The 22,736-nt window shown below is 46.5% G+C and overlaps 1 protein-coding gene across 4 annotated transcripts in view; it reads right to left on the bottom strand.

Annotated features, from left to right (window-relative positions):
• The window catches only part of SYNGAP1 (synaptic Ras GTPase activating protein 1), a 2,054,767-nt gene that overhangs the window by 2,022,467 nt on the left and 9,564 nt on the right, over window positions 1-22,736 (bottom strand). The window lies entirely within an intron of this gene.

Raw genomic sequence — 22,736 nt, forward strand, 5'->3', positions numbered from 1 at the left:
AATCAAGGTCATTGCGAGACTTGCCCAAATAAATGCTTATAATCCAGATCATTGTGAGACCTGCCCAAGTGAATGCTTATAAGCCAGGTCATTGTGAGACCTGCCCAAGTGAATGTTGATACTCCAGGACATTGTGAGACCTGCCCAAATGAATTCTGATAATCCAGCTCATTGTGAGTCCAGCCCAAGTGAATGTAGACCACCCAGATCAAGCTGAGACCTGACAAAATGAATGTTGATCATTCACATTGTGGTAAAACCTGCCCAAATGAATGCTGAAAAGCCAAGTCATGTTGAGACCTGCCTAAATGAATGCTGATACTCCAAGTCATTGTGAGACCTGCCCAACTGAATGCTTATAATACGGCTCATTGCAAGACCTGCCCAAATGAATGCTGATAATCAAGGTCAATGTGAGATCGGCCCAAATGAATGCTGATAAAACAAGTCATTGTTAAACCCGCCCAAGTGAATGTTGACCACCCACATCATCGTGAGACCTGCCCAAAGGAATCCTGAGAATCCAGGTCATGGTGAGGCCTGTCCAAATTAATGCTGATAATCCAGGTCATTGTGAGACCTGCCCAATTGAATGCTGAAAAGCCAAGTCGTGGCGAGACCTGCTCAAGTGAATGCTGATAATCCAGGTCATTGTGAGATCTGGCCACATGAATGCTGATCATCAAGGTCATTGTGAGACCTGCCACAGTGAATGCTGCTAATCCAGGTCATTGTGAAACCCGCCAAAGTGAATGTTGACCACCCACATCATGGCGAGACCTGCCCCGGTGAATGTCGTTCATTTACGCTGTGGTAAGACCTGCCCAAATGAATGCTGAAAAGCCATGTTGTGGTGAGACCTGTCTTAATGAATGTTGAGAATCCAGGTCATAGTAAGACCTGCCGTTCAAATGCTGATAATCCAGGTCATAGTAAAACCAGCCAGAGTGAATGCTGACCAGCCACCTCATGGTGAGACCTGCCCAAAGGAATCCTGAGAATCCAGGTCATGGTGAGAGCTGCCCAAGTGAATGTTGACCACCCACATCCTGGTGAGACCTGCCCAAGTGAATGTTGATAATTCACTTTGTGGTAAAACCTGCCTAAGTGCATTTTGATAATCAAGGTCTTAGTGACACCTGGCAAAATAAATACTGATTATCCAGGTCATTGTGAGACCTGTCCAAATGAATGCTGATAATCCAGGTCATGGTGAGAACTGCCTGAGTAAATGCTGATAATCCAGGTCATAGTGAGACCTGTCCAAATAAATGATGATAATCCAGGTCATAGTAAGACTTGCCCAAGTGAATGCTGATAATCAGGGTCATTGTGAGACCTACCTGAGAGATATTCTAGATCATTGTGAGACCTGCCTAAGAGCGTGCTAATAATCCAGATCACTGTGAGACCTGCCCAAGTGAATGTTGACAATCCAGGTCATTGTGAGACCTGCTAAAGTGAATGCTGATAATCCAGGTCATTGTGACAGCTGCCCAAGAGAATGCTGATAATCCAGGTCATTGTGAGATCTGCCGAGGTGAATGCTGATAATCCAGGTCATTGTGAGACCTGACCAAATTAATGCTGATCATCCAAGTCATTTTGAGACCTGCCCAAGTGAATGCTGATCATCCAGGTCATTGCGAGACCTGCCAAGGTGAATGCTGATAATCCAGGTCATTGCGAGACCTGCCCAAATAAATGCTGATAATCCAAGTCATTGTAAGACCTGCCCAAGTGAATGCTGATAATACGGGTCATTGTGAGACCCGCCCAAATGAATGCTGATAATTCAAGTCATTGTGAGACCTGCCCAAGTGAATGCTGATAATCCAGGTTATGGTGAGGCCTGCCCAAATGAATACTGAAAAGCCAAATCATGATGAGACCTGCCCAAATGAATGTTGATAATTGACAGTGTGGTAAAACCTGTCCAAATGAATGCTGAAAAGTCAAGTTGAAGTGGGAACTGCCTAAATTAATGTTGATAATCCAGGTCATGGTGAGCCCTGCCCAAGTGAATGCTGAAAAGCCAAGTCGTGCCGAGACCGTTCTAAGTGAATGATGATCATCAAGGTCATTGCGAGACCTGCCCAAATGAATGCTGATAATTCAAGTCATTGTGAGACCAGCCCAAGTGAATGTTGACCACCCAGATCAAGCTAACACCTGATAAAATGAATGTTGATCATTCAAATTGTGGTAAAACCTGCCCAAATGAATGCTGAAAAGCCAAGTCGTGTTGAGACCTGCCTAAATGAATGCTGATACTCTAGGTCATTGTGAGACATGCCCAGATGAATGCTGATAATCCAGGTCATTGCGAGATCTCCCCAGGTGAGTGCTGATGATCCAGGTCATTGTGAGACCTGCCCAAATGAATGCTGATAATCCAGGTGTTTGTGAGACTTCCCCAAGTGAATGCTGATAATCCAGGTCATTGCGAGACCTGCCCAAGTGAATGTTTATAATCCAGGTCATTGTGAGACCTGCCCAAGTGAATGCTGATAATCAAGGTCATTGCGAGACTTGCCCAAATAAATGCTTATAATCCAGATCATTGTGAGACCTGCCCAAGTGAATGCTTATAAACCAGGTCATTGTGAGACCTGCCCAAGTGAATGTTGATACTCCAGGGCAGTGTAAGACCTGCCCAAATGAATTCTGATAATCCAGGTCATTGTGAGACCAGCCTAAGTGAATGTAGACCACCCAGATCAAGCTGAGACCTGACAAAATGAATGTTGATCATTCACATTGTGGTAAAACCTGCCCAAATGAATGCTGAAAAGCCAAGTCGTGTTGAGACCTGCCTAAATGAATGCTGATACTCCAGGTCAATGTGAGACCTGCCCAGATGAATGCTGATAATCCAGGTCATTGTGAGACCTGCCCAGATGAATGCTGATAATCCAGGTCATTGCGAGATCTCCCCAGGTGAGTGCTGATAATCCAGGTCATTGTGAGACCTGCCCAAATGAATGTTTATAATCCAGGTGTTTGTGAGACCTCCCCAAGTGAATGCTGATAATCCAGATCATTGCGAGACCTGCCCAAGTGAATGTTTATAATCCAGGTCATTGTGAGACCTGCCCAAGTGAATGTTGATAATCCAGGTCATTGCGAGATCTCCCCAGGTGAGTGCTGATAATCCAGGTCATTGTGAGACCTGCCCAAATGAATGCTTATAATCCAGGTGTTTGTGAGACCTCCCCAAGTGAATGCTGATAATCCAGGTCATTGCGAGACCTGCCCAAGTGAATGTATATTCACCAGGTCATTGTGAGACCTGCCCAAGTGAATGCTGATAATCAAGGTCATTGCGAGACCTGCCCAAATAAATGCTTATAATCCAGATCATTGTGCGACCTGCCCAAGTGAATGCTTATAATCCAGGTCATTGTGATACCTGCCCAAGTGAATGCTAATTACCCAGGTCATTGTGAGGCCTCCTCAGGTGAATGCTGATTATCCAGGTAATTGTGAGGCCTGTCCAAGTGAATGTTGACCACCCAGATCAAGCAGAGTCCTGCCAAATGAATGCTGAATAGCCAAGTCGTGGCGAGACCTGCCTAAATGAATGCTGATAATCCAGGTCATTGTGAGACATCCCCAGGTGAATGCTGATAATCCAGGTCATTGCGAGACCTGCGCAAGTGAATGCTTATAATCCAGGTCATTGTGAGACCTGCCCAAGTGAATGCTGATAATCCAGGTCATTGTGAGACATCCCCAGGTGAATGCTGATAATCCAGGTCATTGCGAGACCTGCCCAAGTGAATGTTTATAATCCAGGTCATTGTGACACCTGCCCAAATGAATGCTGATAATCCAGGTCATTGTGAGACATCCCCAGGTGAATGCTGATAATCCAGGTCATTGCGAGACCTGCCCAAGTGAATGTTTATAATCCAGGTCATTGTGAGACCTGCCCAAGTGAATGCTGATCATCCAGGTCATTGTGAGATCTGGCCACATGAATGCTGATCATCAAGGTCATTGTGAGACCTGCCACAGTGAATGCTGCTAATCCAGGTCATTGTGAAACCCGCCAAAGTGAATGTTGACCACCCACATCATGGCGAGACCTGCCCCGGTGAATGTCGTTCATTTACGCTGTGGTAAGACCTGCCCAAATGAATGCTGAAAAGCCATGTTGTGGTGAGACCTGTCTTAATGAATGTTGAGAATCCAGGTCATAGTAAGACCTGCCGTTCAAATGCTGATAATCCAGGTCATAGTAAAACCAGCCAGAGTGAATGCTGACCAGCCACCTCATGGTGAGACCTGCCCAAAGGAATCCTGAGAATCCAGGTCATGGTGAGAGCTGCCCAAGTGAATGTTGACCACCCACATCCTGGTGAGACCTGCCCAAGTGAATGTTGATAATTCACTTTGTGGTAAAACCTGCCTAAGTGCATTTTGATAATCAAGGTCTTAGTGACACCTGGCAAAATAAATACTGATTATCCAGGTCATTGTGAGACCTGTCCAAATGAATGCTGATAATCCAGGTCATGGTGAGAACTGCCTGAGTAAATGCTGATAATCCAGGTCATAGTGAGACCTGTCCAAATAAATGATGATAATCCAGGTCATAGTAAGACTTGCCCAAGTGAATGCTGATAATCAGGGTCATTGTGAGACCTACCTGAGAGATATTCTAGATCATTGTGAGACCTGCCTAAGAGCGTGCTAATAATCCAGATCACTGTGAGACCTGCCCAAGTGAATGTTGACAATCCAGGTCATTGTGAGACCTGCTAAAGTGAATGCTGATAATCCAGGTCATTGTGACAGCTGCCCAAGAGAATGCTGATAATCCAGGTCATTGTGAGATCTGCCGAGGTGAATGCTGATAATCCAGGTCATTGTGAGACCTGACCAAATTAATGCTGATCATCCAAGTCATTTTGAGACCTGCCCAAGTGAATGCTGATCATCCAGGTCATTGCGAGACCTGCCAAGGTGAATGCTGATAATCCAGGTCATTGCGAGACCTGCCCAAATAAATGCTGATAATCCAAGTCATTGTAAGACCTGCCCAAGTGAATGCTGATAATACGGGTCATTGTGAGACCCGCCCAAATGAATGCTGATAATTCAAGTCATTGTGAGACCTGCCCAAGTGAATGCTGATAATCCAGGTTATGGTGAGGCCTGCCCAAATGAATACTGAAAAGCCAAATCATGATGAGACCTGCCCAAATGAATGTTGATAATTGACAGTGTGGTAAAACCTGTCCAAATGAATGCTGAAAAGTCAAGTTGAAGTGGGAACTGCCTAAATTAATGTTGATAATCCAGGTCATGGTGAGCCCTGCCCAAGTGAATGCTGAAAAGCCAAGTCGTGCCGAGACCGTTCTAAGTGAATGATGATCATCAAGGTCATTGCGAGACCTGCCCAAATGAATGCTGATAATTCAAGTCATTGTGAGACCAGCCCAAGTGAATGTTGACCACCCAGATCAAGCTAACACCTGATAAAATGAATGTTGATCATTCAAATTGTGGTAAAACCTGCCCAAATGAATGCTGAAAAGCCAAGTCGTGTTGAGACCTGCCTAAATGAATGCTGATACTCTAGGTCATTGTGAGACATGCCCAGATGAATGCTGATAATCCAGGTCATTGCGAGATCTCCCCAGGTGAGTGCTGATGATCCAGGTCATTGTGAGACCTGCCCAAATGAATGCTGATAATCCAGGTGTTTGTGAGACTTCCCCAAGTGAATGCTGATAATCCAGGTCATTGCGAGACCTGCCCAAGTGAATGTTTATAATCCAGGTCATTGTGAGACCTGCCCAAGTGAATGCTGATAATCAAGGTCATTGCGAGACTTGCCCAAATAAATGCTTATAATCCAGATCATTGTGAGACCTGCCCAAGTGAATGCTTATAAACCAGGTCATTGTGAGACCTGCCCAAGTGAATGTTGATACTCCAGGGCAGTGTAAGACCTGCCCAAATGAATTCTGATAATCCAGGTCATTGTGAGACCAGCCTAAGTGAATGTAGACCACCCAGATCAAGCTGAGACCTGACAAAATGAATGTTGATCATTCACATTGTGGTAAAACCTGCCCAAATGAATGCTGAAAAGCCAAGTCGTGTTGAGACCTGCCTAAATGAATGCTGATACTCCAGGTCAATGTGAGACCTGCCCAGATGAATGCTGATAATCCAGGTCATTGTGAGACCTGCCCAGATGAATGCTGATAATCCAGGTCATTGCGAGATCTCCCCAGGTGAGTGCTGATAATCCAGGTCATTGTGAGACCTGCCCAAATGAATGTTTATAATCCAGGTGTTTGTGAGACCTCCCCAAGTGAATGCTGATAATCCAGATCATTGCGAGACCTGCCCAAGTGAATGTTTATAATCCAGGTCATTGTGAGACCTGCCCAAGTGAATGTTGATAATCCAGGTCATTGCGAGATCTCCCCAGGTGAGTGCTGATAATCCAGGTCATTGTGAGACCTGCCCAAATGAATGCTTATAATCCAGGTGTTTGTGAGACCTCCCCAAGTGAATGCTGATAATCCAGGTCATTGCGAGACCTGCCCAAGTGAATGTATATTCACCAGGTCATTGTGAGACCTGCCCAAGTGAATGCTGATAATCAAGGTCATTGCGAGACCTGCCCAAATAAATGCTTATAATCCAGATCATTGTGCGACCTGCCCAAGTGAATGCTTATAATCCAGGTCATTGTGATACCTGCCCAAGTGAATGCTAATTACCCAGGTCATTGTGAGGCCTCCTCAGGTGAATGCTGATTATCCAGGTAATTGTGAGGCCTGTCCAAGTGAATGTTGACCACCCAGATCAAGCAGAGTCCTGCCAAATGAATGCTGAATAGCCAAGTCGTGGCGAGACCTGCCTAAATGAATGCTGATAATCCAGGTCATTGTGAGACATCCCCAGGTGAATGCTGATAATCCAGGTCATTGCGAGACCTGCGCAAGTGAATGCTTATAATCCAGGTCATTGTGAGACCTGCCCAAGTGAATGCTGATAATCCAGGTCATTGTGAGACATCCCCAGGTGAATGCTGATAATCCAGGTCATTGCGAGACCTGCCCAAGTGAATGTTTATAATCCAGGTCATTGTGACACCTGCCCAAATGAATGCTGATAATCCAGGTCATTGTGAGACATCCCCAGGTGAATGCTGATAATCCAGGTCATTGCGAGACCTGCCCAAGTGAATGTTTATAATCCAGGTCATTGTGAGACCTGCCCAAGTGAATGCTGATCATCAAGGTCATTGTGAGACATCCCCAGGTGAATGCTGATAATCCAGGTCATTGCGAGACCTGCCCAAGTGAATGTTTATAATCCAGGTCATTGTGAGACCTGCCCAAGTGAATGCTGATAATCAAGGTCATTGCGAGGCCTGCCCAAAGGAATCCTGAGAATCCAGGTCATGGTGAGACCTGCCCAAATGAATGTTGATAATTCACATTGTGGTAAAACCTGCCCAAATGAATGCTGAAAAGCCAAGTTGCAGTGAGACATGGCTAAATTAATGTTGATAATCCAGGTCATTGTGAGACCTGCCCAAGTGAATGCAAATAATCCAGGTCATTGTGAGACCTGCCCAAGTGAATGTTGATCACCCAGATCAAGCTGAGACCTGCCAAAATGAATGTTGATAATTCACATTATGGTCAAACCTGCCCAAATGAATGCTGAAAAGCCAAATCATGGTGAGACCTGCCAAAATGAATGTTGATAATTCACTTTGTGGTAAAACGTGGGCAAATGAATGACGAAAGGCCAAGTTGCAGTGAGACCTGCCTAAATTAATGTTCATAATCCAGGTCATGGTGAGCCCTGCCCAAGTGAATGCTGATCGTCAAGGTCATTATGAGACCTGCCCAAGTGAATGCTGATAATCCAGGTCATTGTGAGACCTCCCCAGGTGAATGCTGATAATCCAGGTCATTGCGAGGCACCCCCAGGTGAATGCTGATAATCCAGTTCATTGCGAGACCTCCCCAAGTTAATGCTGATAATAAAGGTCATTGCGAGGCCTGCACAAGTGAATGCTTATAATCCAGGTCATTGTGAGACCTGCCCAAGTGAATGCTGATAATCCAGGTCATTGTGAGACCTCCCCAGGTGAATTCTGATAATCCAGGTCATTGCGAGACACCCCAGGTGAATGCTGATAATCCAGTTCATTGCGAGACCTCCCCAAGTTAATGCTGATAATAAAGGTCATTGCGAGGCCTGCACAAGTGAATGCTTATAATCCAGGTTATTGTGAGACCTGCCCAAGTGAATGTTGACCACTCACATCATGGTGAGACATGCCCAAAGGAATCCTGGGAATCCGGGTCATGGTGAGACCTGCCCAAATGAATGTTGATAATTCACGTTGTGGTAAAACCTGCGCAAATGAATTCTGAAAATCCGGGTCATGGTGAGAACTACCCAAATGAATGCTGAAAAGCCAAATCATGGTGGGACCTGCCAAATGAATGTTGATAATTCACGTTGTGGTAAAACCTGCCCTTATGAATGCTGAAAAGGCAATTTGCAGTGAGACCTGCCTAAATTAACGTTGATAATCCAGGTCATGGTGAGTCCTCCCAAAGTGAATGCTGAAAGGCCAAGTCGTGGTGAGACCTGCCCAAATGAATGCTGATCATCAAAGTCATTGTGAGACCTGCCAGAGTGAGTGCTGATGATCTTGGTCATGGTTTTTGTATTTGTATTTATTAACTTTTATATAGCACTTTACCCCAAAGCGCTTTACATTAAACAACAAGAATACAAAGAAGTAGAATAGAATTCATGATTCAAATAAACAAGAACAGTAAGTAAAACAATTTGCTGATTTAATTAGGAGGAAACCAGGAAGGGGAGTATCAGGGGAGAAAGAGGAGAATGGTAGTCAAGAGGGGGATTGAAGAAGGTGGGATTTTAAGGAGGAGTGGAAGGAAGAGTATGAGGAGATGGAATGGATAAGGAGAGGTAAGGAGTTCCAATGAAGTGGGTCAAGGCGCTGAAAGGAGCGTAAGCGAGAAGGAGCACAAGGAAGGGGGGGACAGAGAGAAGGAAAAGGTCGGCAGAACGGAGGGGGCGAGGGGGAGAGTAGAAAGAGAGGAGGGAGGAGAGGTAGCGAGGGGCAAGATCGTGAAGAGATTTAAAGACAAGGCAGAGGAAGTTACATTTAAGTTGAGAGTGAAAGGAAAGCTAGCCAAGTGAGGAGAGAGAGGAGGAGATGGAGTCATAAGGAGAGAGGGAGCAGAGAGTGCGGATAGCAGAGTGGTAGAGGGATTTGAGGGGGGCAAGATGGGAGGCTTTGAGGCCGAAGAGTAGACCTGAGCAGTAGAAGAGATGGGAAAAAATAATGGAGGAAATTAAGTGCTTGGTGACGTGGAAGGTGAGAGAGGAACGGATTTTACGAACATTATAAAGATGGTAGCGACAGGCGCGGGAGGTGAGATAAATATGGTGGGTAAAGGAGAGGTTAGAATCAAAGTGGAGGCCAAGATTGCGGGCAGAGGCAGAGATGGGGAGATGAGTGGGGGATAAGAGGATGGAATGGGGGGGAGAGTGTTGGAAGGAAAGAATAACATTTCAGTTTTGTCAGAGTTTAGTGTGAGAAAGTGAGAGGATATCCACGTTTTGATTGCAGTGAGACAGGAAGAGAGTTTAAGATGAATGTCAGGAGTAAAGGAAGAGAAGGAAAGGGAAAGCTGGGAATCATCAGCATAAAAGTGGTGCGAGATACCAAAGGAAGAGATGATAGTGGCAAGAAGTGAGGTGTAAAGTGTGAAGAGGAAGGGGCCAAGTACAGCGCCTTGGGGAACACCAAAATCGAGAGAGTGAGTAGGGGAAGAACAGCCGTCTCAGGAGACAGCAAAGGAGCGGTTGGAAAGGTAGGAGGAAAACCAGTTAAGAACAGAACCTTTGAGACCAAATTAGGAAAGTGTGTAAAGGAGAAGAACAAGTTACTTCTTACCTTGTAACGTTCTTTCGATGGGATGTTCCTCCGACGTATTCCTTATCTTAGATATCTCCTTCCAGCTCTGCTGGCCTCGGAAAACTTTTCTCTAGAGGGCGCTGCGCGTCGACATCCGCCGAGTCGATGTCCCTCGACAGCCGCCGTATCGACGTCAACGTCATCCTGCCTATAAAGGCCGCGCGCAGCGTCCGTTGCTCAGTTCCGTTTTTGTAGCCCACAGTATTTCTGTCTGGACTAGACTAATCACCCTGAAGGAGAGTAAACTGCAACAACAAGGGAAGTAGAACTGCGGGGATGGATGGGAGGGTCGATAAGGAATACGTCGGAGGAACATCCCATCGAAAGAACGTTACAAGGTAAGAAGTAACTTGTTCTTCGAAGGGACTGTGTCCTCCGACGTATTCCTTATCTTAGATAGGCTCCCATAGCAGTATTCTATTATTGGAGGTGGGAGTACTGACTTCATGCTGCCTTCTATTGATGAATAGAGTGCAATACAGCCCTTCCAAACCTAGTCTCTTGACTGGAGGAGGAATCCAAGTTGTAAAATCGTGTAAAGGTATGGACGGACGACCATGTGGCGGCCGCACTAATGTCTTTAACCGGCACTCCTCTTTTGAGGGCTGATGAAGCTGCAATACCTCTGGTCGAATGAGCCCTAAGGTTTTGAGGGGGCTCTTTTCCTGCCACTTTATAACATTCCAAAATGGCTAGAATGATCCATCTGGAAATGGTCTGCTTAGTTATTGGTAACCCCAGCTTGTGACCTGTGTAGCCTACAAACAGCTGGTCTGCTTGTCTTATCCTGGCCAGTCTACTGATGTAAAAACTTAAAGCCCTTCTAGGGTCCAGCCTGTGTAACCTCTCTTCCTCTTTCCCCGGATGAGGAGGAGGATAGAAAGATGGCAGGGTAATCTTCTGAGTGATATGGAATTCAGAAACCACCTTTGGGAGGAAATTAGGCTTCACTTGCAGGACAACTTTGTTTTTGTGAAAGACTGTATGAGGGGGTTTACAAGAAAGAGCTTGTAACTCGCTCACCCTTCTAGCAGATGTAAGTGCTATTAATAAAACAGTTTTAAGGGTAAGAAATCTTAACGAACAAGAATGGAGAGGTTCGAAAGGTGTGCCCATCAGGAAAGTTAGGACTAAGTTTAAATCCCATAGGGGAACCTGGAATGGTCTTGGGGGATAAACGTTGGTTAACCCCTTTAGAAACTGTATTACCAAGGGTAACTTGAAATAGAATGGTTCTTCCGCAGTGCGCTTAAAGATGGATAGCGCTGCGAGATAGCCCTTAATGGTGCCAACTTGAAGGCCTGAATTCGCCAAATAGAGTAGGAAGGACAAAACCATTGGTGTACCACATGAAAAGGGGTCAATATTCTTTTCTCTACACCAGCTGCAAAATCTGTTCCAACGGCAGCGGTATAAAGACTTTGTTGCTGGCCTCCTTGCCGAAAGCAACACCTCCATAACATCATCAGGGAGGTCCCTCACCTTGTACCTCAGCCTTTCAGAAGCCAAGCGTGAAGGTTGAGGGTTTTGATGTCTGGATGGAGAACCTGACCTCCCTTCTGTGAGAGTAGGTTCTCTCTGAGTGGAAGCCGAATTGGAGGGCAGATGGACAAGTCTAGAAGGTCCAGGTACCACGTTCTCCTGGCCCAATCCGGAGCAATTAGGATCATGGTTTTCGGGAATCTTCTCAACCTCCTGATCATTTGAGGAATGGCAGGGACCGGTGGGAACGCGTACAGAAGCGGAAACTCCCAGTCCACTATGAACGCGTCTCCCAGAGCTCCTCTCGGGGGAAATTCCCTTGACCAGAACAGATCGCACTTCCTGTTGACACTGGTGGCGAACAGATCCACCTGAGGGGTTCCCCAAAGGGCGAAGATCTCTTCAAGGACTTCCTGAGCTAGTTCCCACTCGTGGGAGACTGTGCTCTGCCTGCTCAGAGCGTCCGCTGTCAAGTTCTCTCCGGCAAGGTGAACTGCCGATAGAGAGATTCTTTCTTGGATTGCCCAAAACCAGAGCTGCATCGCCTCTCTGCACAGGGGTAGTGATCCTACACCTCCTCTTTTGTTGAGGTAATGCATGGCCTCTGTGTTGTCCGTCATTATCAGGACATTCTTCCCCTGTACAGCTGGCAGGAACGCCTTCAGCGCAAGTCTGATGGCCCTCAGTTCTAACAGGTTGATATGTAGTCTGGACTCCGATGGAGACCAACGACCGCTGATGGTCAAGTCGTTGGCATGGGCTCCCCACCCCGTGAGTGAGGCATCCGTGACTACTGTTATCTCCGGCCAGGGTTGCCAAAACTGTTCTCCTTTCAGAATGTTCTCCTGACAGGCCCACCACTGAAGGTCTCGAGCCACCCTGTCGGGAACCTGAAGAAGATCTGTCATTCTTCCTGAGAATTGTGACCACTGAGTCCTCAGTGCCCACTGGAGGGATCTCATTCTCAGGCGAGCCTCTGGCACTAGGAAAATGCAGGATGCCATGAGGCCTAGCAACCTCAAAAAGTCGAAGGCTGGGAGACGTTGGGCATTTTGGAACTTGGTAACCATCTGTAGAATATCTTGAGCCCTCACCTCTGGTGGCGAGGCTTTTCCCAGGGAAGTGTCCAGGATCGCTCCGATGAACTGGAGTCTCTGCGATGGTATCATTTGTGACTTCTTTAAATTGAGGGAGAAGCCCAGTCTGTGAAGGGAGTGGCAAACGTGATTTAGCTGGATCTGAGCTTGTTCCGAAGATACAGCCCTGATCAACCAATCGTCCAGGTAGGGGTAGACGTGAATCCCTTCCCTCCTTAGACTTGCCGCCACTACCGACATTAACTTGGTGAAGACCCTCGGGCGGAGGTCAGCCCAAATGGCAGCACTCGAAATTGATAATGAGAGTTGCCAATTGCAAACCTCGGGTATTTCCTGTGTTTGAGATGGATAGGCACATGGAAATAAGGTTCCTGAAGGTCCAGAGATATCAACCAGTCCTGGAACTGAAGGGCCTGAAGGATCTGAAAAAGAGTTACCATCTTGAATTTGTCTTTCCTGAGGAATTTGTTCAATTCTCGCAAGTCCAAGATGGGTCTCAGTCCTCCGTCTTTCTTTGGAATGAGAAAGTAAGGGGAGTACCAGCCCTTGTTCCTCTCCGCTACAGGTACCGGTTCTATGGCACCTTTCTCTAGCAGGTCCAAAATTTCCTGCAAGAGGAGCGGATCTGGAGCTTTCTGAGAGCTGATCACCGGTGGATGACTCTGAGGTATGCGTAGGAGAGTCAGGCAGTAACCTTGGGCAACTGTTTCCAATGCCCAAGCATCTGACGTGATAGCCTGCCATTCCGCCAGATGTTGAGTTAACCTGCCTCCTACAGGTGTCCTGTGAGGGAAGTCCTCAGAGTGGTTTTGGGGCGGCTGATGCAGATGCCGATGGTAAAGAGGCACCTGCTGTTGCTGCGGCTTTTGAATATCTACCCCGTCCACCTCGGGTAGTTCTTCTTTGTCCCCTTTGAGCCGGTCGTCCTCTACCTCTTCCGAATGTGGAGTAGAAGCGAAAGGACTTGCCCCTCGCAGAGGTTCCTGTGGGACGAAAAGGTGTCTGACGGATTGCAGCGCCTAGGGATTTTGCTGCTGTTTTTGATGTTTGCAGTTTTTCTAAACTGTCATCAGCCTTTTTCCCGAACAATGAAGAGCCATCGAATGGGTGTTCAAGAGCCTGGCTTGCACATCTGGGGCAAAACCAGACTTTCTCAACCAAGCGAATCTCCTGGTTGTTGTACTTGCCGCCATTGCTCTGCTGATACTGTCAGCCGAATCAATGCCCGTCTGGAGGGATTCGCACATAGCGTCTTTACCGTCCTGTATGATATTTAGGAACGCCTCCCTTTCTTCTCCCTCCGGGATGCAGTCAGCCGCTGTAGAAGCACACTCCCAAAGTGTATGGCTGAATCTAGCAAGGGTGCAAGTAGCATTAACAGATTTTAACGCCATGCTACATGCCGAAAAAACTTTCTTTGCCATAGCATCATATTTCTTATCGTCCCTATCCTGTGGGACGGTAGGGTAAGCAGTCTTGACGTCAGTAGAAGATGCTGCCTGTACCACCAGACTTTCTGGGGATGGGTGTTTTGACAAAAACTCCGGGTCTGCAGAAGATACCCTGTATTTTGTAGACAGTTTTTTATTTACTGCCGGAACGACATCTGGGGTTTCCCAGTTCGTCATAATCTTCCTCTGAAGAGCTTTATGAAAGGGCACTACAGGATCCTCCTGTGGACCTTTGTGAAGAATATCCGTGAGGTCATCTTGTTGGAAAGCCTGTGATGGTGTTGACCACCCCATAAATTCTGTGATCCTGGCCATTAAGGCTCTATAGGGAGTTTCAGCATGCTCCCCCGGGTTTGGCCTAGCAAACTCCACCTCAGGGGAAGTGTCTAACCCACTTGCCTCATGTAAGGAATCATGAAGATCCTTTAACCTGCGTTCTTCTGAGGATAACTCCTCTCTAACTGGGGTTGCAGGTCCCTGCAACTCAAATGGTCTTCCTGTTCAGATAGTTCAACCTCTTCCATAATTGAGGACATAGTTCTCAATTGTTCTGAACTCACAAAGGGTGTAAAACCCATCTCCAAGGCAGAGGGTGCCAAACTTGTCATAATCGGCCTCAAAAACGTCGATGTCGTTGACGCCGACGTCGAAGGCTTCGGGCGTGGCGTCGAAATTAAAGGCGGAGGCCTGGAGGACCTCGATAGAATTGGGATTCTGCTCGAGGAAGTCGACAGTCTCGACGCCATCGTCATCAAGGACCTGGGGATAGCCACTGGGTGCGTCGTAACCGTGACTTTCGGTGTCGAAGATGGCGTTGAGTCGACAGACCCGTGTGTCGAAGGTCCCTTCGACAACGGCGTCGAAGACACCGACCTCGGCGTCGACGGAACCTTAGTCGATGGCGTCGACGGAACCTTCGAAGAAGGTTTTGAGGTCATAGCTTTACTCGAGGGTTCGTGACGCACTCGAGAAGCTTCCTTCGCCGGGTACTGCGCCTCGCGGCGTTTTTGACCTTCGGGTCTTTCGACCAGAGCATCGCTCTCGGCAGTCTTCGAGGGGGTCGAGGCCGCTTTCTCGAAGACGCTCATCATATTTTTGCGGAAGTCCTCCCATTCAGCCCGGGAACTATGTTTCGTGGGGCAAGGGATTCTCTTTGGAGAAAACAGAGGAAGAGGAGGACGGAGAAGGGGATCTTCGACGTCTCCTCTTCGAGTGCTTCGATCTCGAGGAGTGATGGGACCCACTCCGAGACCTGGAGCGCGAATGGTGACGAGGAGACAAATGTCTCGACTTCGTCGAGGAAGAAGAAGCTTTTAAAGTCTTACCTTTCTCCAGCTTCCCCCTACGCTCCTTCGAGGCCTTAGCTGTCATGGACATACAGTCCTCGCACTCCGAACAATGGTGTTCAGCTCCCAAACACCACAGACAAACTCTGTGAGGGTCAGTCAGCGACATCTTTTTCCCACAATCTCTGCATTTTTTGAAGCTGGACCGAGGGGTCATCGGTTCCGACGAGGAAGCCATCGAGTACGGATCGAATATCTCGAGGTAAATAGGATAAATTGTCTACAAAACTGAGCAACGGTATTCCGAGGCACTGAGTAAGCGCAGAAAAACGGAACTGAGCAACGGACGCTGCGCGCGGCCTTTATAGGCAGGATGACGTCGACGTCGATATGGCGGCTGTCGAGGGACATCGACTCGGCGGACGTCGACGCACAGCGCCCTCTAGAGAAAAATTTTCCGAGGCCAGCAGAGCTGGAAGGAGATATCTAAGATAAGGAATACGTCGGAGGACACAATCCCTTCAAAAGGGGTGATCTACGGTGTCAAAGGCAGAAGAGAGGTCGAGGAGATTGAGAATTGAAGAGTGTTTAGAATAGCAAGCAGTAAGAAGGGAATTAAGAACGAAAGTAAGAGCAGTTTCAATGGAGTGCTTAGGGCGAAAACCAGAATGAGTAGGGGGGAGGAAGTTAGAGACAAATGCTGAGAGTTGGGAGTAGACCAGTCGTTCAAGGAGCTTAGAGAGGAAAGGTAAAAGAGAGATAGGGCAAAAGTTGGAACCCAGGAGAGGGTTAGCTGAGGGTTCTTTCAGGATGGGGATGATAGTAGTGTGTTTGAAAGCAGTGGGAAAGGTAGCAGTGGAGAGACATACATTGAAGAAAGAGGTGAGGTAAGGAAGAGAAGAGGGTAGATTTGGGGAATTAGACGAGTGGGTAGAGGATCGTATTTGTCCACGATGCCGCCCAGTAAGACACTTTCTTTTGTAGCAGAATCCCGGGATAGGACCAACTGTTTGAGAGCGGCGTTCTCCGCCTCTAAATTCTGTACCTCGGTTGATAATTCCTGCATACCACGCATCAGGTCCTGCACGGCAGCCTCCATATCAATATCAAGTTCGATCGGGTGGCGTCTCAAACTGTCAGGGAGTTCCCCCCTTCTCACCTGAGTCTGTTCTTTACTGGTGTCCTTGGTCGATGCCTTCTTGCGGATGGACCGGGTCTTGAAGAAGGCTACCCGATTCTCTTCCGAATCCAGAATGCGTTCAGTTTCCGGGACGCCGAATCCAGGAATCCAGGAGGCAGTGGAAGCAGGCTAGCCAGGAATCCAGGAGGTAAGAAGAAAGGGGAGGACTAGGAAGGGATAGCAGGATTGGAAAAAGGAGAAGAACCGCGAGCTACGGGGCACACGTCTGGTCGCTACTTTGCAATAGCATTGAGACGCGCGGAGCCGCGGAAGGCGTGGTCTATTAGTAGAAAAGGCTACGTCCAGCGCATGGAGCGAGAAGGGATTACGCTGGACGGCCATGTTGGGAGTATTAATGAGTGCAAGCCCGCTGTGACAGGGACCAAGAAGCCCAAAAGGGGCGCACTCTGTGATTCATGACAGAATTGAAAAGCCAAGCTGTTGTGAGACCTGCCTAAATTAATGTTGATAATCCAGGTCATAGTGAGTCCTGTCCAAGTGAATGTTGACTACCTATGGGACCTGCCCATATGAATCCTGATAACTCAGGTCATTGTGAGACCTGCCCAAAGGAATCCTGAGAATCCAGGTCATGGTGAGACCCGCCCAAGTGAATGTTGACCACCCACATCTTGGGGAGACCTGCCCAAATGAATGTTGATAATTCACATTGTGGTAAAACCTGCCCAAATTAATCCTGAAAAGATCAATAATGGTGAGACCTGCCCAAATGGATGTTGATAATTCACATTTTGGTAAAACCTTCCCAAATGAATGCTGAAAAGCCAAGCAGTAGTCAGACCTGCCTAAATTAATGTTGATAATCCAGGTCATAGTGAGCCCTGTCCAAGTGAATGCTGAAATTCAGGGTCATGGTGAGACCTGCCCAGGTGAATGTTGATAATTCACATTGTGATAAAACCTGTCCAAATGAATGCTGAAAAGCCAAATCATGGTGAGACTTGCCGAAATGAATGTTGATAATTCACGGTGTGGTAAAACCAGCTCAAATGAAGGTTGAAAAGCCAAGCTGTAGTGAGACCTGCCTAAATTAATGTTGATAATCCAGGTCATAGTGAGCCCTGTCCAAGTGAATGTTGACTACCCATGGGACCTGCCCATATGAATCCTGATAACTCAGGTCATTGTGAGACCTGCCCAAAGGAATCCTGAGAATCCAAGTCATGGTGAGAACCGCCCAAGTGAATGTTGACCACCCACATCTTGGGGAGACCTGCCCAAATTAATGTTGATAATTCACATTGTGGTAAAACCTTCCCAAATTAATCCTGAAAAGCTCAATAATGGTGAGACCTGCCCAAATGGATGTTGATAATTCACATTTTGGTAAAACCTTCCCAAATGAATGCTGAAAAGCCAAGCAGTAGTGAGACCTGCCTAAATTAATGTTGATAATCCAGGTCATAGTGAGCCCTGTCCAAGTGAATGCTGAAATTCCGGGTCATGGTGAGACCTGCCCATGTGAATGTTGATAATTCACATTGTGATAAAACCTGTCCAAATGAATGCTGAAAAGCCAAATCATGGTGAGACTTGCCGAAATGAATGTTGATAATTCACGTTGTGGTAAAACCAGCTCAAATGAATGATGAAAAGCCAAGTTGCAGTGAGACCTGCCTAAATTAATGTTCATAATGCAGGTCATGGTGAGCCATGCCCAAGTGAATGCTGATCGTCAAGGTCATTATGAGACCTGCCCAAATGAATGCCGACAATCCAGGTTATTGTGAGACCGGCCCAAAGGAATGCTGATCACCCAGATCAAGCTGAGACCTGCCAAAATGAATGTTGATAATTCACATTGTGGTAAAACCTGCCCAAATTAATTGTGAAAATCTGGGTCATTGTGAGACCTGTCCAAATGAATGCTGAAAAGCCAAATCATGGTGAGACCTGCCCAAATGAATGTTGATAATTCAGGTTGTGGTAAAACCTGCCCAAATGAATGCTGAAAAGCTAAGTTGCATTGAGACCTGCCAAAATTAATGTTGATAATCCAGGTCATGGTGAGCCCATCCCAAGTAAATAGTGGAAAGTCTGGTGAGACCTGCCCACATGAATTCTGATAATCAAGGTCATTGAGAGACCTGCTCAAGTGAATGCTGATCATCCATATTATTGCGAGACCTTCCAAAATGAATGCTGATGATCTTGGTCATTGTGAGACCTGCCCAAATAAATAGTAATAATCCATGTCATTGTGAGATCTGCCCAGGTGAATGCTGATAGTCCCCGTCAGTGCGAGAATTGGCTGGGATGAATACTAATAACACATGTGGGTACCTGCCTGAGAGAATGCCGACCGTCCATGGTGAGTCCTGCCAATATGAATCCTGAAAAACCAGGTAATTGTGAGACCTGCCCAAGTGAATGTTGATAATTCACATTGTGGTAAAACCTGCCTAAATAAATGTTGGTAACCCAGGACATAGTGAGACCTGCCTGCATGAAAACTGATAATCCAGCATTGTGAGACCTGCCCGCGTGAATGCTGATAATCCAGGTCATTGTGAGACCTGCTCAGGTGAATGTTGACCACCCACATATGGTCAGACCTGCCTAAATTAATGTTGATAATTCATGTTGTGGTAGAACCTGCCCAATTGAATGCTGATAAAACAAATAATGGTGAGACCTGCCTAAATGAATGTTGATAATTCATGTTGTGGTAAAACCTGCCCTAATGAATACTAATAATCCAGGTCATTGTGCGACCTGCCCAGGTGAATGCTGATAATTCAGATCATTGTGAGATCTGCCCAGGTGAATCCTGATAACTCAGGTCATGGTGATTCCTGCCCAAGTAAATGCTGACTACCCATGGGACCTGCCCATATGAATCCTGATAACCCAGGTCATGGTGGGATCTGCCCGGGTGAATCCTGATAACCCAGGTCATGGTAAAACCTGCCCAAATGAATGCTGAAAAGCCAAGTTGCAGTAAAACCTGCCTAAATTAATGTTGTTAATCCAGGTAATTCTGACACCTGTCCAAATGAATACTGATAATCCAGGTCAGTGTGAGACCTGCCCAAATGAATGCTTATTATCCAGGTAATGGTGACACCTGTCTCAGTGAATGCTGACCACCCATGGTGAGAGCTGCCCAAATGAATATGGATAACCCAGGTCATGGTGAGACCTGCCCAAGTGAATGTTGGCCACCAACATCATGGTCAGACCTGCATAAATGAATGTTGATAATTCACATTGTGGTAAAACCTGCCAAAATGAATGCTCAAAAACCAAGTCGTGGTGAGACCTGCCTAAATTAACGCTGATAATCCAGGTCATTGTGCGACCTGCCCAAGTGAATGCTGATAATCCAGATCTGCGTGAGAACTGCCCAGGTGAATCCTGATAACCCAGGTCATTGTGAGACCTGCCCAAATGAATGCTGCTAATTCACACTGTGGTAAAACCTGCCGAAATTAATACTGAAAAGCCAAATCATGGTGAGACCTGCCCAAATGAATGTTGATAATTCACGTTGTGGTAATACCTGCTCAAATGCTTGCTGAAAAGCCAAGTTGCGGTGAGACCTGCAAAAATTAATGTTGATAATCCAGGCCATTGTGAGACCTGCCCAAGTGAATGCTGATAATCCAGGCCATTGTGAGACCGTCCCAAATGAATGCTGATAATCCAGGTCGTGGTGAGACCTGCCCATGAGAATCCTGATAATTCCGGTCATTATGAGACCTGACCAAATGAATGTTTATAATACAGAGACCTGCCCGAGCGAATGCTGTTAATCTAGGTCATTGTGAGACCTGCCCAAGTGAATGCTGATAATCCAGGTCATTGTGAGACCTGCCCAAGTGAATGCTGATAACCCAGGTCATGTTGAGACCTGCCCAAGTGAATGGTGATAACCCAGGTCATGTTGAGACCTGCTCAAGTGAATGCTGACCACCCATGTCAAGATGAGACCTGCTCAAGTGAATGCTGACCACCCATGTCAAGATGAGACCTGCTCAAGTGAATGCTGACCACCCACGTCAAGATGAGACCTGCTCAAGTGAATGCTGACCACCCACGTCAAGATGAGACCTGCTCAAGTGAATGCTGACCACCCACGTCAAGATGAGACCTGCCCAAAGGAATCCTGAAAATCCAGGTCATGGTCAGACCTGCCCAAATGAATGCTGATAATCAAGGTCATCGTGAGACTGTCCCAAGTGAATGTTGATTATCCAGGTTATTGTGAGACCTACCCAAATGAATGTTTATAATATGGGACATTGTGAGACCTGCCCAAGTGAATGCTGATAATTCACATTGTGGTAAAACCTGCCTAAATGAATGTTGATAATCCAGGTGATAGTGAGACCTGCCCAAGTGAATGCTGACAATCCGGCTCATTTTGAGATAATTCACGTTGCGGTGAGACCTGTCCAAATGAATGCTGATAATCTAGGTCATTATGAGACCTGCCCAAGTGAATTCTGATAATCAAGGTCATGGTGCTACCTGCCCAAGTGAGTGCCACTTGTGGTGAGAAATGCCCAAATGAATATTGATAATCCAGGTGATAGTGAGACCTGCCAAAGTGAATGCTGATAATCCGGCTCATTTTGAGATAATTCACGTTGCGGTGAGACCTGTCCAAATGAATGCTGATAATCTAGGTCACTATGAGACCTGCCCAAGTGAATTCTGATAATCGAGGTCATGGTGCTACCTGCCCAAGTGAGTGCCACTCGTGGTGAGAAATGCCCAAATGAATGCTGATAATCCAGGTTATTTGTGAGACCTGCCCAAGTGAATGCTGATAATCCAGGTCATTGTGAGACCTGTCCAAATGAATGCTGGTAATCCAGGTCATTGTAAAACCTGATCAAGTGAATTCTGATAATCCACGCTGTGGTGAGGCCTGATCCATGTTAATTCTGATAATCCATGCTGTGCTGATGCCTTATCAAATGAATGCTGATAATTTTGGATGTGGTGAGAACTGTTCAAGTCAATATTGAAAACCAGAGGTTGTGGAGAAACCTAAAGTCTGAGGGAAGACCTAGTTTGCATGTAAATGCCTAGAAAGACCAATCTCGTTGAGTACCATACTAATTCAATGAACCAGCGAGAGAGGCTGGCAATGCAAGATGGAAGATACAGCGGCTAACTCAGATCCTGAAGAGAAGTTTGCTAACGCAGAGCCTGAAGAGAAGTCTGAGAAGCCAAGTAACTGGGTGAGATCTTAAGAATAAGACTGAAAGTAGGAAGACCAAGGAGGATTAAGACTGTGGGTAAACCCTGGAAAAGACTTCCTAAGTCTAGCTTCTTTTTAGAGTTTGAGAGTAGGGATTGGCTTTATAGCATAGGATTTGTGAACTCTTTTTTGTTGGCCAAGACATGGAATTTTGTGTTTTATCTAGCATGCTAGGGACTAGACTGGAGGCTGGTGATTTATTAAGCACAGGATTGGAACTTTCTGTTGGTAGAATCCTTTAGACATTGTGTTTCAGATTATATAGTTTCTGTAGCAGGAAGTACTTGTAAGATCAGGTTCAACTTTATGATTTGTGTAACAATGCACTGGTAGAACACCTCACTTGATGTTACTACTTTTGTGACTTTTCATATCCAGACATCCCTTTTCATTTGTAGAGACGCTCCCAGTTCCTATTGGAGTTTGGGCCAACTTCTACCTTGAAGCACACCGTAATAAAACCACTTACTTGAACCACGCTCAGTTTACATTGGCTGTGTCATTGCTCGACCTTCGGAACACAAAGGTTTGTTTACGGTAGTTCTGGTTTTGGAAAATTATAGAGCGCAGCAGCCACCCACTACAGAGTTCTTGGTGCTGAGTAATCAAGCTAGCAAGTAGCAAAGGTTTAGATGTCCTGAAAGAAATATGGTCTGTTGTGCATCTTAAATCCAAAATGAGGAGGTTATATTTAGTGGGTGTCATTGACCTTCACCACAATCCTGTGGGGTCTGACACAGGCAACGTGCATCTTTTCGTGCAACTCTGCTACCTGCAGTAGAGTCCTCGACCCTCATACAAGCTGACACTGGCTTGGCACTTGTACCATCTTTTCTGCTTCCCCCAATCCTCCTCATGTTTGTCCATAGCAAAAGACATTAAGTCTTGGGGTGATCCTTTATTTCCTTATGCTCACCGCAAATGAAACTATGGCTGACATCTTTTCATGCACCACCCCTGCAAGAGTACAAAAGGACTGAACCCAATGAAACGGTGAGGTGCCT

Source organism: Ambystoma mexicanum, chromosome 13 (genome assembly GCF_040938575.1).
Source record: "Ambystoma mexicanum isolate Mex_15411 chromosome 13, UKY_AmexF1_1, whole genome shotgun sequence".
Taxonomy (NCBI): Eukaryota; Metazoa; Chordata; class Amphibia; order Caudata; family Ambystomatidae; genus Ambystoma; species Ambystoma mexicanum.